This window comes from Planococcus citri, chromosome 2, assembly GCF_950023065.1.
Source record: "Planococcus citri chromosome 2, ihPlaCitr1.1, whole genome shotgun sequence".
NCBI classification, from domain to species: domain Eukaryota; kingdom Metazoa; phylum Arthropoda; class Insecta; order Hemiptera; family Pseudococcidae; genus Planococcus; species Planococcus citri.
The window spans coordinates 68,762,926-68,777,660 of record NC_088678.1 but is presented as its reverse complement, the minus strand read 5'-3'; the positions used below and the strand labels follow the sequence as shown (position 1 = coordinate 68,777,660).

Here is a 14,735-nt window from a genome sequence, read left to right as displayed (position 1 = left end):
GGGGAAATATTAACAAAAAAAAATTGAAACCGCCGTATCCCCATTTTTTTCAATCAAAAATATATCTTCTATAAGTAATTGTTTTTTTTTCAATTTTTTCTCCAGGTGGATCATTTTCAAAAAAACAGGAGCTTTGAAAATTTTGGGTAAAAGCAGAAGTTTTTTACACTTATTTGGCAAAAAAACATCTTTTTTTTTGATAACTACAGAAAAAAAAAAACTTGACAATGATTTGGCCAAAAACAGGACTTTTTAGGATATTTTGGCAAAAGCAAGAATTTTTTCTAATCTTGGCAATAGGATTTTTTGAACATTTCGGGAAAAAGCAGGAGTTTTTTGGCAATTTTTACTAAAGTTGGGAGTTTTTTATAATTTTGACAAAAAAGGAACTTATTTACAATTTTTACTTGCATAAACGAGATTTTTTTGACAATTTAGGCAAAAACAGAACTTTGCAGACAATTCTGGCAAAAAACATAACAAATGGCTTCTGGGGATAATTTTGGCAAAAGCAAGAATTTTCTTCTGCAAAAAATATCTGGACTTTTTTGGTAACGTCAAAAAAGGTATTATTTTTTCTACAATTTCGGCAAAAAACAGGACTTTTTTTTGACGAATTTGACAAAAGTTGAAATTTTTTTATAATTTTTTTCAAAAAAGAAACAATTTTCAACAATTTTTGCAAAAATGAGACTTTTTTGACAATTATTCTGGCGACAAGATTTTTTGAACATTTTGGCAAAACACAGGTGCTTTTTTGGTAATTTTTACAAAACGTTAAGACTTTTTGATTTGGCAATAATAGCAATTTTTAAAATTTTGGCCAACAACAGGGGTTTTTGTTCATATTTACAAAAAATATTAGGACTTTTTTGATAATGTCCGAAGAAAATGTTCGCATATTTTGCATAATACCCTATTGCAAAAAAAAAAAAAAAAACGTGAAAAACACGTATTTTTCAGGGTTTTTTGCAAATAAGAGCCTTTTGCAAACAAAATTTCAATTTTAGGGATTGTTGGCAAGAAAGTACTAACTTACTAGTAAAAAGACACATTTTGACGATAACGGCTTTTGTGCTCAACCCTTTAATCCGGGAGCTGTAACGGTTCAAAGTTTTCTTTTGTCAATTTTACCACCACCACTATGATAAAAATTTTTGAAAAAAATCGTGTTGAAAGGCTCAGGCTTCCCCTACATATTTTGCGTGGTACCAGAATTTTCTTCCCACTACTCATGGATACAGAATTTTTCTCTCTTTTGCTACACTGTCCAAGGGAAATGAGTTTGAGGGGGGGGGGGGGGAGGCGGAAATTCCGGTCGAATTTTTTTTTTGTTTTTTTTGGAGGTACTCAGCAATAATCTACCTATATAATTTTCCAAATCTGGGATCAGGGTCATTTCGCCCATATTACCTGGGAATACCCTTTTGAAATGATAGCAAGTCAAGTACCTATATTAAAAACATGTAGATGGGGGGAGGGGGGGTCCGCGAAAAAAAAACGTTGGATTTTTACCAAATTTAGCAGAAATAGTAATTTTTTGTTGAAAGCTACATAGAAAAAATGCTGAGGCAATATTTTGGAACGCAGTGGTGCCAATATTTTGAATTTCAAAAAATCGAGAAAAATCGCCAAAAATTTAGGAATTTTTTTTGATTTTTCCAAGTTGACAATTTAATGACTTGAGAATTGGCATCATATGCGTTCCAAAGTATTTCTTAGATATTAGGGATGATATCTTTCAATATTTTTGACATCATTCATGGGAAATCTTTGCGAAGAGTCCCACTGAATACAAATATCAAGTTATATTTACAGTTGAACCATTTTGAAGACCACATTCGAGGCGTTGGGTTCCCTCAAAACTGAATTTTTAGTGAAACATGCTTCATCATAGCACTACATATTTATGGCATGCAACTCCCTGACCATGGAGTAAATAGAGCTACAATGAAGCACGTTTCACGAAAAATCCAATTTAAGGACAACTCCCCTCCACTATGGTGACCATAAAGAGGGTCCTACTCAAAATCTAACTTCACATTCGTGTTCAGCGAGTTCGATTCATATGATAACAATACCCATATTGTCAATATTTTTTCGCCCCAAAATTGGGCGAGGGGGCATATGCCCCCAAAATTGGTGTTTCAATAAGTTGGTTGGTTTTCTATTGTTTTTGTGGGCACTCATGCAAAATTTGCAGAATTATATCATTGACAGTATCGCTTTTTTTGGTGGTGCCAAAACACATATTGTGTTTTTTGAGTTTTTGAAGATGACCCACCAGGAAAAAAAATTTGAAAAAATACCAATTATAGTTATGCAGACACATTTTTGAAAGAAAAAAATTTTTCATACCAGAATTAGGTTCGGAGATACGGCGGTTTCAAATGCTGTTTTGTCAATATCTTCCTTCTAGGGGGGAGGAGGGCAGAGAATTTTGAAAAAATTCACGTTGGTAGACTCATGTCTCCCCAATATATTTTGGGTGAATTGAAATTTTTTTATTTAAAACTCGTAAAGTTATGATTTTTTCTCCGAAAAAAAAGTTTTTTTGCCATTGTGGGCAAAGGAGATTGGGGCGAGGGAAATTTTTTGGCTCCAACATTTTTTCAAAGGTACCCAACAACACTGTTTTATCAAAATGTCAAAAATCCGAGTACAAGGGAATTTCACTTGTTTTACTCGGGAATACCCTCTCAAGATTTTTGCAAAATTGATCATATTTTCTCATTTCCTACAAAAAACGATGGTAAAATTTTTGCGAATGTCATTGTTTTCGACTTGAAAAAAATTCGTTTTCGCAAGAAAATGGCGGACCAGCATACCCTCCGTTATATAGTGCCCTAGTTCATCAATTAGTGTATAGTGGCAATATGACGTCAGATGCTAGGAAAGGCGATCGTATTGGCACTCAGTTTTCGAAGAATTCGTTTGATTATTTCTCTAAATACGAAAGAGCTGGAGATAGGGAGAGGAGGTCATGAAATAAGATCTTTCTCAAGCTTGGCCGGCCGGCTTCCATAGAACCTTAGCCAGTGGCAATCAACTCAGTCAAGTATTCGATGTCTCGATAGTAAGAAGCATGTAAATATCGTCAGGTACCCGAATGCAAGTTCCCTCTCTCTGCACATCGACCAAAAAGTAGGTCATCCTATATAAAGACAAGTTCAAGGCGGATTTAGCCTTCACTTCGATCTTTAGAACGATACCCTCGAACACTCGGATCGAGTTGTGTTTTTGTTTTCCGTATTATTAATTTTTTTTTCTTTCATCTGGTTTTATTTTCAGTTTTTTTTTTTTTTTTCACTTTGTTTCACACGAATTTCGCGTTTCGCGAAATATTTGCTGGTTGTTTTCGACGCGCGATTGTGTGTTGCTGGTTTTATAGATCTCGAATGAAATTTGATTTTTTCACATATATTCAAGTAAGTTGTGGAATTTTTTTTTCTCGATATTTTTTCAGGTGATGGATTTTTTTTGAATTATTTATTTATACTTACAAGATAGATTAATTTTTTAAAAGTCACGAATTTGACATTTTTTTCAATTTTCTGAGAGAATTTTCGTTGAAAAATGTTCAAAGTTCAAAGGACCTAGTTGGATGGATAATTTTACTCATTGTTCATTTTCAAATTTTCAGTAAGGTCAACTTAAAATGTTACTTTTCAATAGACTTGAAATTTTGTAAAACTTTTACCAACCCTTCAGAAACTTTCTCTTTGGTTTTTGAATAATCTTGAACACAGTTGCCTCCTCCTTTCACCACCTTAATTATTCTGAGATCATTTCAAATCGTCTTAAAACTTCCTTTTATCACTTTAATAATCTCGAGAGACTCTTGACACATCATTTCATCATTTTAATAACCCTGTGAGACCCTCCCAGCCCTTCCAACCACACCTTCCATCACTCCAGTAATTCTGCACAACTCTTTTGAATTTTCCTACAAACTCATTTCACTCCCTCGATAATTTTAATTCATCTGTCACCAACCCTTCAGTTTCAAATACTCCTCACCAACCCTTTCTACACTTCCAGTTCCAGTAAATTCTCCATAACCTCTATAGGAAACTAACAACGCTCTCTATTGGCTGCTCGGAGATCATCAACCTCGCCTAATGAACTAACACGTTCGCGTATTCATTACCTCCATTTACTGCAATTACCAAGCAGATCGTCATCTTTTCCATTAACAATCTCATTACCCGTCCTGTCATCTTGGACGCACGTAACAACTTTCAATATTTGGTAAAACGTCGTCGTCGTCGTCGTACCTGAGACGAGTTTCATTCACAAAATCACCTGTTGATGCAGCTAGTAGGTAAAATTCCAACGATTAGAAATCTCTCGGCTGATGCAACTTCGCCGATGAAAAATCTCCCACTTCTCTCCCCCTCGAGTGATAATTTCGCTAATTCTGCACTTTTTCACCGCATCTCGATTCTCGATGATCGATCGCATCGATCGCCAATTGGTAATACATCAAAGTCGAATGCCTCGTATTTGTGTATGGTACACGAGATCGTCGTGGCAAGTTCATTAACACAATTTCATCATCAGATTTGGGTTAGTAGTTGTCCTCGCTCGGTAGGTTGTTGGCCTGCTATAGCGCGTTTATACGCTTCCGATCCACCTTTTCAAGTTTCTTATACATATACATCAACTCATACGAGTATGTATATTGATCTAAACTGTAAAGGTAGGTAAGCTGTATACACCTATACTTACAAATATCGTCTTATTATTAAAATCCCGCCATCTTTCCCCACATATTCTACATTTACTCGATGGAATTTTTTCACAAAGTATAATTTTATAGGTATTACGAGCGTATTATTATCTATTCGGTTTGTTTTCCATAATATTTTTTTCATCTCGTAATCTGGCTATTCCGCCACGCTTACGTGTGGTGTCCTTTATTGTAGTGAAGATGCAGAAGTACCACCAGGCAAGGTGACAGCAGGTGAATTGAGCATCGTCATAATGCGCTCACTGTGGCCAAGTTTAATTCGCGTAATAATTTACACGCTGACTTCCTTTTTATATAGGATTTTTTTTTCGAGCCACAACGCAAGGTGAATTGTTTTACAGGAAATGAATGAATAGGTAATTGACGAGTGACCGAGAGACCAAGTGTAGAGGAGGGGGTAAGATGACCAAGTGATCGACATTTCAAATGGTAATAATCGATAATAAGATTCGATTGTATTTAAAATAGGCATACGTATGATATTGATAAAGCAGTTTGGAGGTTTTAAAACGTTATAGCTCCGGTGAAATGCAAGGTAGGCAAAATTTGTACAGGGCCAATGCTGAACTGTTTATAATCAAGAAGTTATCAAAGATTGAAGAATTTTAAACACTCAAGAGGACTTCAGGCCATTGTTCTAATATAGCCATTTTATTACGAAAACGATTTTTTTCGAGTCCATTTTTTGAGGGGGGGGGGGTGAAGAGGTAGGACATATGGAATAATGAAGAGAGGGAGGGGAAGGGGTACTGAATAAAAACAAAGTGTCAAAAATTGATAGATAAAAAAAAATTAAATCCAAGTAATCAAATTAAACAACAGATTACACTTTGGGCAAATTTTCAAACAATTTCGAATAATATCGAATTACGTAGGTAGGTATAAGCAGAACTTTCAGAAACAAAAAATGCCTCTAAGCAAACTCTTACTCTCCCCTCCCCCCTTCCAACTCGTAGAAAATCGTGAAATTTCAAACATGAAAGCAAACTTTGTCGATCAATTTGTTTAAATTAATTTAAAAAAAAAAAAATCAATCAACATTTTAAAATGATTTTTGAAAATTTAATTGTCTTTGATTTTCAGAACAGAGCCCTTCGCCCTTCAGGTAATCATAGCCCAGGACAAATCGTCCTCTTTACCCTTCTTTCCATGATGTAATTTCATGCAAATCCTAACCTACCTACTTGAAATTAGAAAAAGTATTTTAAAAATATTTTTGACCCTTTTCTGGCAAAAAGAATTCGAGAAATTGGCATTCAAAACTTCTGGAGGGATTGAGGATCGCAAATCAGACCTCAACAGTCTTTCGTTCAATCACCAAAATATAGAATTTTCGAAATTTTTCAAGATTGCTAAAATTTTTTTCTTTATACTTAGTCAGAAATATTGATTTTCTCAAAATTTTGAGGCCAATTGGCCCTTTTCCATAAAAGCAACCAAAAGAGTATTTTTTAAATTCAACTTCTCTTTAAAAATTTTTTAAGAAGTTCGAATCTCTAACTAAAATTTCCTTGATAGCTTTTACAAAATTACAACACAGAATACCAGAAAATACATAGATATTTTAGACAGCATCCGAACCCAAAAAGGGTCCTCGGGACAAAAAGCCATTTTTCTCCCTCCTTCATAAAAAATTTGGCTTGTGAAAAATTATTTAGTTGATCAAGATTTTTGTTTTGACTTTTTTTTTTTGAAAAATTGAAATTTTTTCGATGAATTTTGAATTAGGAAACACAGATTTGGGGTAAATTACTCCCTATGGCCTCCCCACTTCACGACCCTGTCAAAGTAAGTACGTAAGTAGGTAATTGGAATTTTGAAAAATTTGATCAGAATTGTCAGTAAAGTGTTTTTCATGCTTAAATGTTAGTTTTCCAGAATTTTGAGGCCCACTTGCAATGAAAATGACCAAATTTTTCAATTATAACATTTTTAAATGAATTGGATTCCAAATTCTTCAATTTTTGATTACTCGTGCTCATCAAAAGTAAACCTCAAAACTTCAAGTATATAATCCAAAAAAAAAAAACAACACCAGAAAAGACCATTAACAAAATTTTAACCACACAATCGAAGTATTCACAACTTTTTGGGATTTTCTGAAAAATAACTACGTCCTTTAAATATTGTAATCAAAAAATTGGAATAAGACCAGAAAAGACCACCGAGAAAATGTTAACCATCCATTCGAATTTTTTTATCTTTTTTCTGGCAGAATTAGAATTGAAATTTCCAAGTTTCCCATTGTGGAAGATTCAACTCATTAGAATGAGATTCCATAAATTTTGGAAAATTTTTAAAGAATTTTCCAACGACAAAAAAATATTTGTGATAATCTAGGTAAATAATTTTGTGCTTTAAATTGATTCAAATTTAGCCAGACAATTGGAAATTCGTTACAAGTGGTATAATATTTTGAGTCACAAAAATGTCTCGAACTTTGAATTTTTTGTTTGATTGTGAGCAGCTGAAATTTTTGTTTAAAAAAAGGTGATTTGAAAGGTAAAAAATAAAATTGTTTTTTATTTTCGGAATTTTTCACTAAAATTCAAAACATGGCGAATTAAATTTGATCTCAAACAATTCTAGGTAATTACTTCACACACAAGATTGCAAAGGATCTCTCTCTTAAATCAGGTGTGCTCGAGGGGTTTCTGACCAAAACGTTTCCTTGACGAAAAAATTGGAGAGAATTTTACAGAATCTTCAAAAATTCGTGAAAAAAATGAACAAACAATTGTCAAATTGGAATGACTACTCCAAAAATCTGAAAAAAATGCAATAATTCAACATAAACTAAAAAAATCTGACTTTCCTTTCCTTTCATTTTATTTCCTTGCCTTACCTTCCTACAACTTGCTCTCCATCGAATTTGAAGTGAAAAACAATCCAAGAAATTCCCAAATACAATTTTGAACTTCCTTCTTTTTCTCAACCCCCCCCCCCATTCCACTTTTGATCATTTTTCTCATTTTCGGTTCAATTCGAGTTTTTTTTTTAATTCACACAGTTGAAAAGTTAAATTCGTCATTTTCAAAAACTGAGAGAGAAACTCTTAAAAAATTTTTAATCTCTCTCTAAACAAAAATTGAACTCGACTTTTTTTGTAATTCAAGGGGCTTATTAATTTTTTAGAAAAATGAAAAAAATGACCGCATTATTTTTTACAGCAACTTTGACTTCGATAAAATAAAAAATTAATTTTTCATTCAAATTGATGACAAATTGACTCTGATTGGCTCTTTTCATCATCCAGTATTTTCATGAAAAACCTTCAATTTGGACAAAACAACGCTTCACCAACTCTCCGTACCCCTCAGCCCTTCCAATCACAATATCAGCCTGAAAAATTCTCCAGCTTTCACAACTTGCATTATTAATATTTTCACCATAAAATACATACATACATTTGTGATTCGGTATATTCTGTCGACACAAACGACTCGCGTCTCGAGTTGTATAAAAATTCATCTTTACGATCAACTCGTATGGGTGATGAGGGAAATGGTGGTATGAGTATATTAATTTCGATCGGGTTGTGCCGGCTCCGCTAACGGTTCGGTTTCCTCGACGTATATTTATTAATTCCTCGATGGCTGGATTGTCGAGCAATTTTATTCGCGTATTGGGGAATAATTCGGGGTCAATCGAATTATCCGCGAATACGTTGTTAGCATCGTCTTCTTGTTCATTCTTCAGTCAGTCTCAGTACCATACATATCCACCTACTTTTACACCATCACCATCATCATCAATTCCACAACGTCTCTTTGATAATGGCAATAATATTGTAGACGGAAGACGAAGAGGAAGACGCACGTGATTCGTGCGAAACTATCTACTCGTTCGAATGTCCAGAAGGGTACGATGAAGGTATAATCTTGACATTTGAAACGGAATTCGTGCTTGCAAGGTTGACACACCGAGTCGAGTCACTAGGTTATCAGCGCGTATGACCAACTTACAGCACAGCAGCAAAAAGGAAACACCCAAAGATCCGAAGAATTCCTATACACTAAAAAACCCATCGGAGCTTTTCCACAGGCACATGATCGGTTATCCAATTCGTGGAAATGATTTCTAGTATACGAGAATAGACCACCTGTAAAGCTTCATGTGCTGGGCAAAATATCCAATAATTAGGCAATAGAAGACGTAAAATACATACGACGAAGGCGACGAACAGACGGAGGAGGACGAAGAGGGGGGGAAAAAGAAGTGAAAGTACATTTCGAATAGTTTTGCATTAACATAACACATCCGATATAACCGAGCAGGTCTATGGAAGATTGCGGTTATTAACGGATACCTCCCTACACCTCTGCTGTACCTCTTGAGCGGCGGCGGCGTTGTCCAGCTCATCTTGGAATTATTTTTAATACATACTCGGTCTCTCCTCTCTCGTTCCTCCAGTACAATCCGTGTGTGGAAATTTAATTCCATCGAACGAGTCGTTATCGAAAAAATCCAGTCCTTTTTTTCACTTTTTTCACCTCGCTCTCTTGGCCAGTTCAAAGACATCTCCCTCTACCTGCAGCGTGGATGCGGAGAACGCCTCTCTAACTCGGAACGACTTTTAATTCGCCACTCGCGGGCTAATTCGATAGTTTCTCGTTTGGGAATTATATCATAAGTTGAATTTTTTGGTCTTCGATGATGATGCTGCTACGTAGAACAGCTACGTACGAGTATTAAAATATGTAACAACTTTGGAATCGTTGGTTTGGTACTCTATACCGGTGAATTTTTCAGCATCACGAGCTCAGGCTCGTTTATAATACCAGAACTAATAACGGTTCTTCTGGTTTAACTAGTAGTCGAATTACACCTATTCCACACTCTTTAGTCCGGCATCACGTAAAAAAAATCTAATTTAAATTCCCTCGTCGGCCACACTTATGGCCACGTGTGTATCATAGTCCATCTATCGTGTGAACTGAACCAAATAACTAGAAAAAATTTTTCATCTTGGAAAAAATTCTGCTCATAGTTCAGAGGGAAAAAAACACACTTCATCGATAGCACGAGACAAGAGTAAAAATTTCATCATCTTAGTCGTTGGATTAACACAGGTAGTGCTGCAGTTAATGGAAAGTCTACTTTTTTTCTTCCACGTGAAATTATATTTTTATAGTTTAACTACTTTAGATATTCGGCTAGGTTAGATTTGAATTCCAGGTTATTTTGTACGCGTCATTAAACTGTCTCTTTTCTTGGTAGAAATTACAAATACAACCGACAGACAGAGACGTCGATAAACGTAATTTCGTTCCTTTTCCGGTGCGATCACGATTGTTGTCCTATTGTAAAAAAAACACAGCACAGGTATCAATCTCGTCTCTCTCTCTGTTTCTCAGCGCTGTATCTAAGCAACACAATCAACCTCTCTATATGATGCGCGTTTCTTTTTCATAAAATTTTATTACATTTCAATAATCTAGCACTTCGCGCTGTGTGTATGTCAGATCGGCTCGACTCGACTCGGTCTCGTATTCACGAATCAGGGTCAATTCCAGGTCATCAGAAAGCACGCCTCGTTCGTGTACTGATTCGTGTGTGTGTGTGTGTGTGTGTGAGATATCTACCAACACCAACACTGGTGTACTTACTACTTAGGTAGTTATAAGAGGTATGATAGGAATGTTTTTTTGCTTGGGTATTCGCACATGGCGACAAAAATACTACCTCGTTGCCTTGAAAATGTGTCGCGGTCAAGGTCATTGGGAAAGGGACAATTTGTTTAGATCAAGTGACTCCAATTTGGGTTCATTAATGTCAGAAGAGAACTAAGGGCAAGACTATAGTTTCAGATGAAATTTACTCCTGATCTACACAAAAATACTCCCTCCTTCAACCTCTCACCATATAAAATTATGATACTTCACAATTTTGAAAAAACGAATTACCCCCACCCCTCTTCCGCTAACTTCTGCGTTTGAAATTAGGCTTCTGCCGAATGCACTCATCCCACGATTCGATGCAAAACATAATCCCAAGTAAAAACTTAACTAAAGCAAATTTTTCTCTAAAATCGATATTTTAGGAGATACAGAGGGAAAAGCATCAAAATCGAATAAATTCATCATTCAAATCAAGTAATCGAGCATTTAAAATTTTGCTTTGTTTTTAATGATGTTGAAGATTTATGCCCATTAAGTTAATTTGTAGCATTTCAAGGTTTTCACAGCTAAACTAATGTAGTTTAGTTACCACAAATATTCAATTAAAAAAAATATTCCTTACACATCAGAGATCAGACTAGATGAATAACTTAACTCTCATTTCATCGCGTGGAAGGTGAGTGTAGAAAATTATTTGATCAAAGATCACCTTTAAAATTGATATTGGAAGTGATTCTGATACGTGATGAAATATCATATCCAATGATCAATCGCCCTAGAATTAAAAGACATGATCCAGAATTGATTTTATAATCAGTAGGTAATCAAACAATTGAAAGACATTCCTAATCTCGAAGTCACATCCTTGGTGGCAATATTTTGATCAAAATCAAAGGTCAACTCTAAAATGAAAGACACTCTTGATGGTAATATTCAGATCAAATAATCAAAAGACACCCCTAAAATGAATTTCACTTATGGTAGGTGATAATTTGATCAAATAATCAAAGGTCATCAAAGGTTATCCCAAAAAATACTTATTCTGATCAAATAAATTAATCAAAGGTCATCCCCAAAATATTCTGATCGAACGATTTATTTTGATAGTGATTCTGATAATAATCAGAAGGCATCCTTAAAACCATTCAGGTCAAATAATTTGATAAATGTCACTTTTGAAGGCGATTCTCATAAAATAATCAAAGGTCAACGACACGTCAAAATATAAAGATCACTCCTGAAAGTGATTTTCAGTTCACATAATCAGAGGTTTTTCTTAAAATTGGGAAGATGACTTCTAGTTTGATGTTCTGATTAAATAATCAAAAATCATCCTGTCACTCAAGATTGTGTTTCGATCAAATCATCAAAAGGTAATCCTCAAACTAAATCGCTCTTGATGATGATCTTCTAATCGAATGATCAATAATATCCACTCTAAAATAAACGTCAGTTATGATGAGATCATAAAAGGTTGCTTTTGGTTTGATGTACTGCTCAAATAATCAATAATGTCATTTTAAAATCAAAAGTCACTTTTGATAGTGATATTCTGATCACTTTATCAAAGGTCATATTTAAAATGAAATGTTCATCTAATCAAATAATCAGAGATCAGATATATTTAAATCAAAAAATCAAGTGTCACTTTCAAAATAAGTCACTTTTGATAGTGTTCTGATCAAATAATGTAAAGGTCATCTCAAGAATAAAAGAGAGTTTTGACATTAATACTCTGATAGAATAATCAAAGATCCTTCTGTCACTCTGGATTGAGTTCTGATTAAATAATCAGAAGTCATCTTCAAAATGATTCATTTTCCATGTTGATCTTTGACATTCTTAAAATGAGTCAGTTTCAGTTTGATGTTCTGATCAAGATGATCAATGGGTCGTAAACTTATCTCAAAATTAAAAGCCACTTTTGATAATGATATTCTGATCACATAATCAACGGTCATATTTAAAATGAATGTCATTGAATGTTCATCAAAGGATCAAAAGGGCAAGTAATATTCTAATCGAAATTCGAATAACCAAAATGTCACTTCTAAAATGAGACACTTTTGATAGATAATAATATTCTGAATGAAAAATTGAAGATTATCCAGTCATTTGAGATTGCGATTTGATCAAATAATCTAAAGTCATCCTCAAAATAAGTCACTTTTGATAGCATTAATGAACGAATAATCAGAAATCATCTCTGAAAAAACCACTTTTGATAATTTTGTGATCAAACAACCAAAGGTCAACTCCAAAATAAGAGGAAGTTTTGATGGTGATATTCTTAATAATCAAAATTTCGTTTATAAAATATGTCAAAACCATCGAAGATCATCATTCTGTATAAAATAGAAATTTAGTGATATTCTGATGATTCATCAAAGGGCAAGTGATAGTTCGATCAAGTAGGTAATTAAATTTAATCCCTAAAATTAAGAGCACTTCTGGAAGTGTCTTGATCAAATTCAAAATAATCAAAAGTAGACTATAAAATAAAAGTCACTTTCGTTAGTAATATTCTGAGCAAATGATCAAAGGTCATCCTCAAATTTCTTCCCTTCTGACCGAATTTTCTGAAAGTGATTTTCTAATAAAATAATCAGGTGTCATTCATAAAATATGTCACTTTTGATAGGACTCTGATTAAATAATCAAAAGACATTCTCTTGAAATAAAACCATGTTTGAAAATCATATGTTGGTACCTATTTTGGCCAAATTTGGAAACTATTCTGTTAAGTATTTCGAATGAGTAAAAATGATCCACGTTCTGCAATAATTTCCTAAGGAGAAATGGCTGAACACATTTCACTTGAATAAAATCAGTATCTACTGAAAAATTGCTAAAATAGTGGTGAAAATTTGTACTTCCAGCTAAAGAAAAGAATTATTTAATGAGTTTCGTAGATAATTTTGCGAAATTTACTCACGATTTAATAAATATTACAGGCTTTTAGCTCAATGTCTCCAATTTATCTAGAGTTAAAATTCTCACCACTGACGTGAGTCGAACTTCTCATTCATTAAAATTATGAGAACAACATACGAGATGATGGAGTTTGAATTTGAATACAATTCTCGTGATTGATCAACAAATCTTGCTCATTTCTCTGACAAAACAGTTTCTGACGAATCAATGAAATTCCACTGCCTAATCATACAGTCAGTTTTATTCGTTGAATCAGAAATTTCTATAAAATATACCTCATATCTCATCTTATATGGGTCCAAATCATAAACCAATTCATCAAACCATCAAATTGATTCCATAAAATACATTCTAGCTATACAAACATCATCAATGAAACTCGACTACCAAATACCAACCTATCTATAATTTTATTTCTGTAGACGAAATTTACGACCATCTAGACGAGATTTAGCTACAGGGTAATTATAAAGATCGTTGAACTTGATGGAACACGATTGAACCGTTAATTGAGGGTATTTCAAAGTCAACTAATTTCTTATCTACACAGGTACGCAGAGTGAATCATCGAGAAGTGAAATCAACATTGATCATCGAGTAGGGAATGAGTCATACACATTAGAAAGGGTATTTTCAAGTCAGTCTACTGTTCTTGTTGCACGTAGCCGATTGGACTGTAGTGTGGCTCGATCAACATTGTAGAGTGTTATTGATTTAACCTTGGCTTTGAATGATTTCAAGGTTATTTGAGCGGTTTGAGCTTTTGGGAGAAATATCACGAAGGGTTTCATTTTATATGCTTATTTTTTTATGGAATTGAAATCCAAGACTGCAAGATGTAAACATGGCAGATCTCAGAGACCAGAGAAGTGAAAATTAAAAACAAAGTGATTTGATGAGGTAGGTAAAAGAAGTGGGACGAGGTTGGATCCAATTATTTTTAAACTCGATCAGTTGAAAGGGGCATTTTTCAGCCCAAGATGAGGATATTTAGGGACTTTCGAATCCTGAAAAAAAAATGAATTGGGTTCTCTAAACTTTACTAAAGACACTTTGCAGCAAAAGTAATCAATTACCAATTTCTCTCATACATTTTGTCTCGAGCTTCGCATTTTTTCTGCTGCAATTAAATCTACCCAATTACACCACAACTCGATTCTCTCAAGACATCTCATCCTGAACTTATCCATAATTTACATTTCCTCTCAAAAAATCCCCCGAATTCCTCATCATTCTATCGCCTCAAACAAGCAACACTATCCCATCCAAAGTTGAAATTTCCACAATATACTCTCATTTAGGTCATAAAATCCGGGCACACGTTTCTAAAACTCGACCATAGACCAATTTCCAAGACAAAAATTAGCGGTAACACGTACCACAATTGACATGTTCACGCGGTAAAATTAGACCATGAGAGACTTCTT

At 34.2% G+C, this 14,735-nt stretch overlaps 1 protein-coding gene across 2 annotated transcripts in view; it reads left to right on the top strand.

Annotated features, from left to right (window-relative positions):
* Window positions 1–3,043: 3,043 nt before the first annotated feature.
* The window catches only part of LOC135837377 (uncharacterized), a 42,282-nt gene continuing 30,590 nt past the window's right edge, over window positions 3,044–14,735 (top strand). The window contains exon 1 of one of the 2 annotated variants that reach the window (XM_065352625.1): window positions 3,044–3,428. The gene's annotated coding sequence lies outside the window, so the exon portion shown is untranslated. The remainder of the gene's footprint in view (window positions 3,429–14,735) is intronic. The other variant, XM_065352628.1, reaches the window with a different exon arrangement.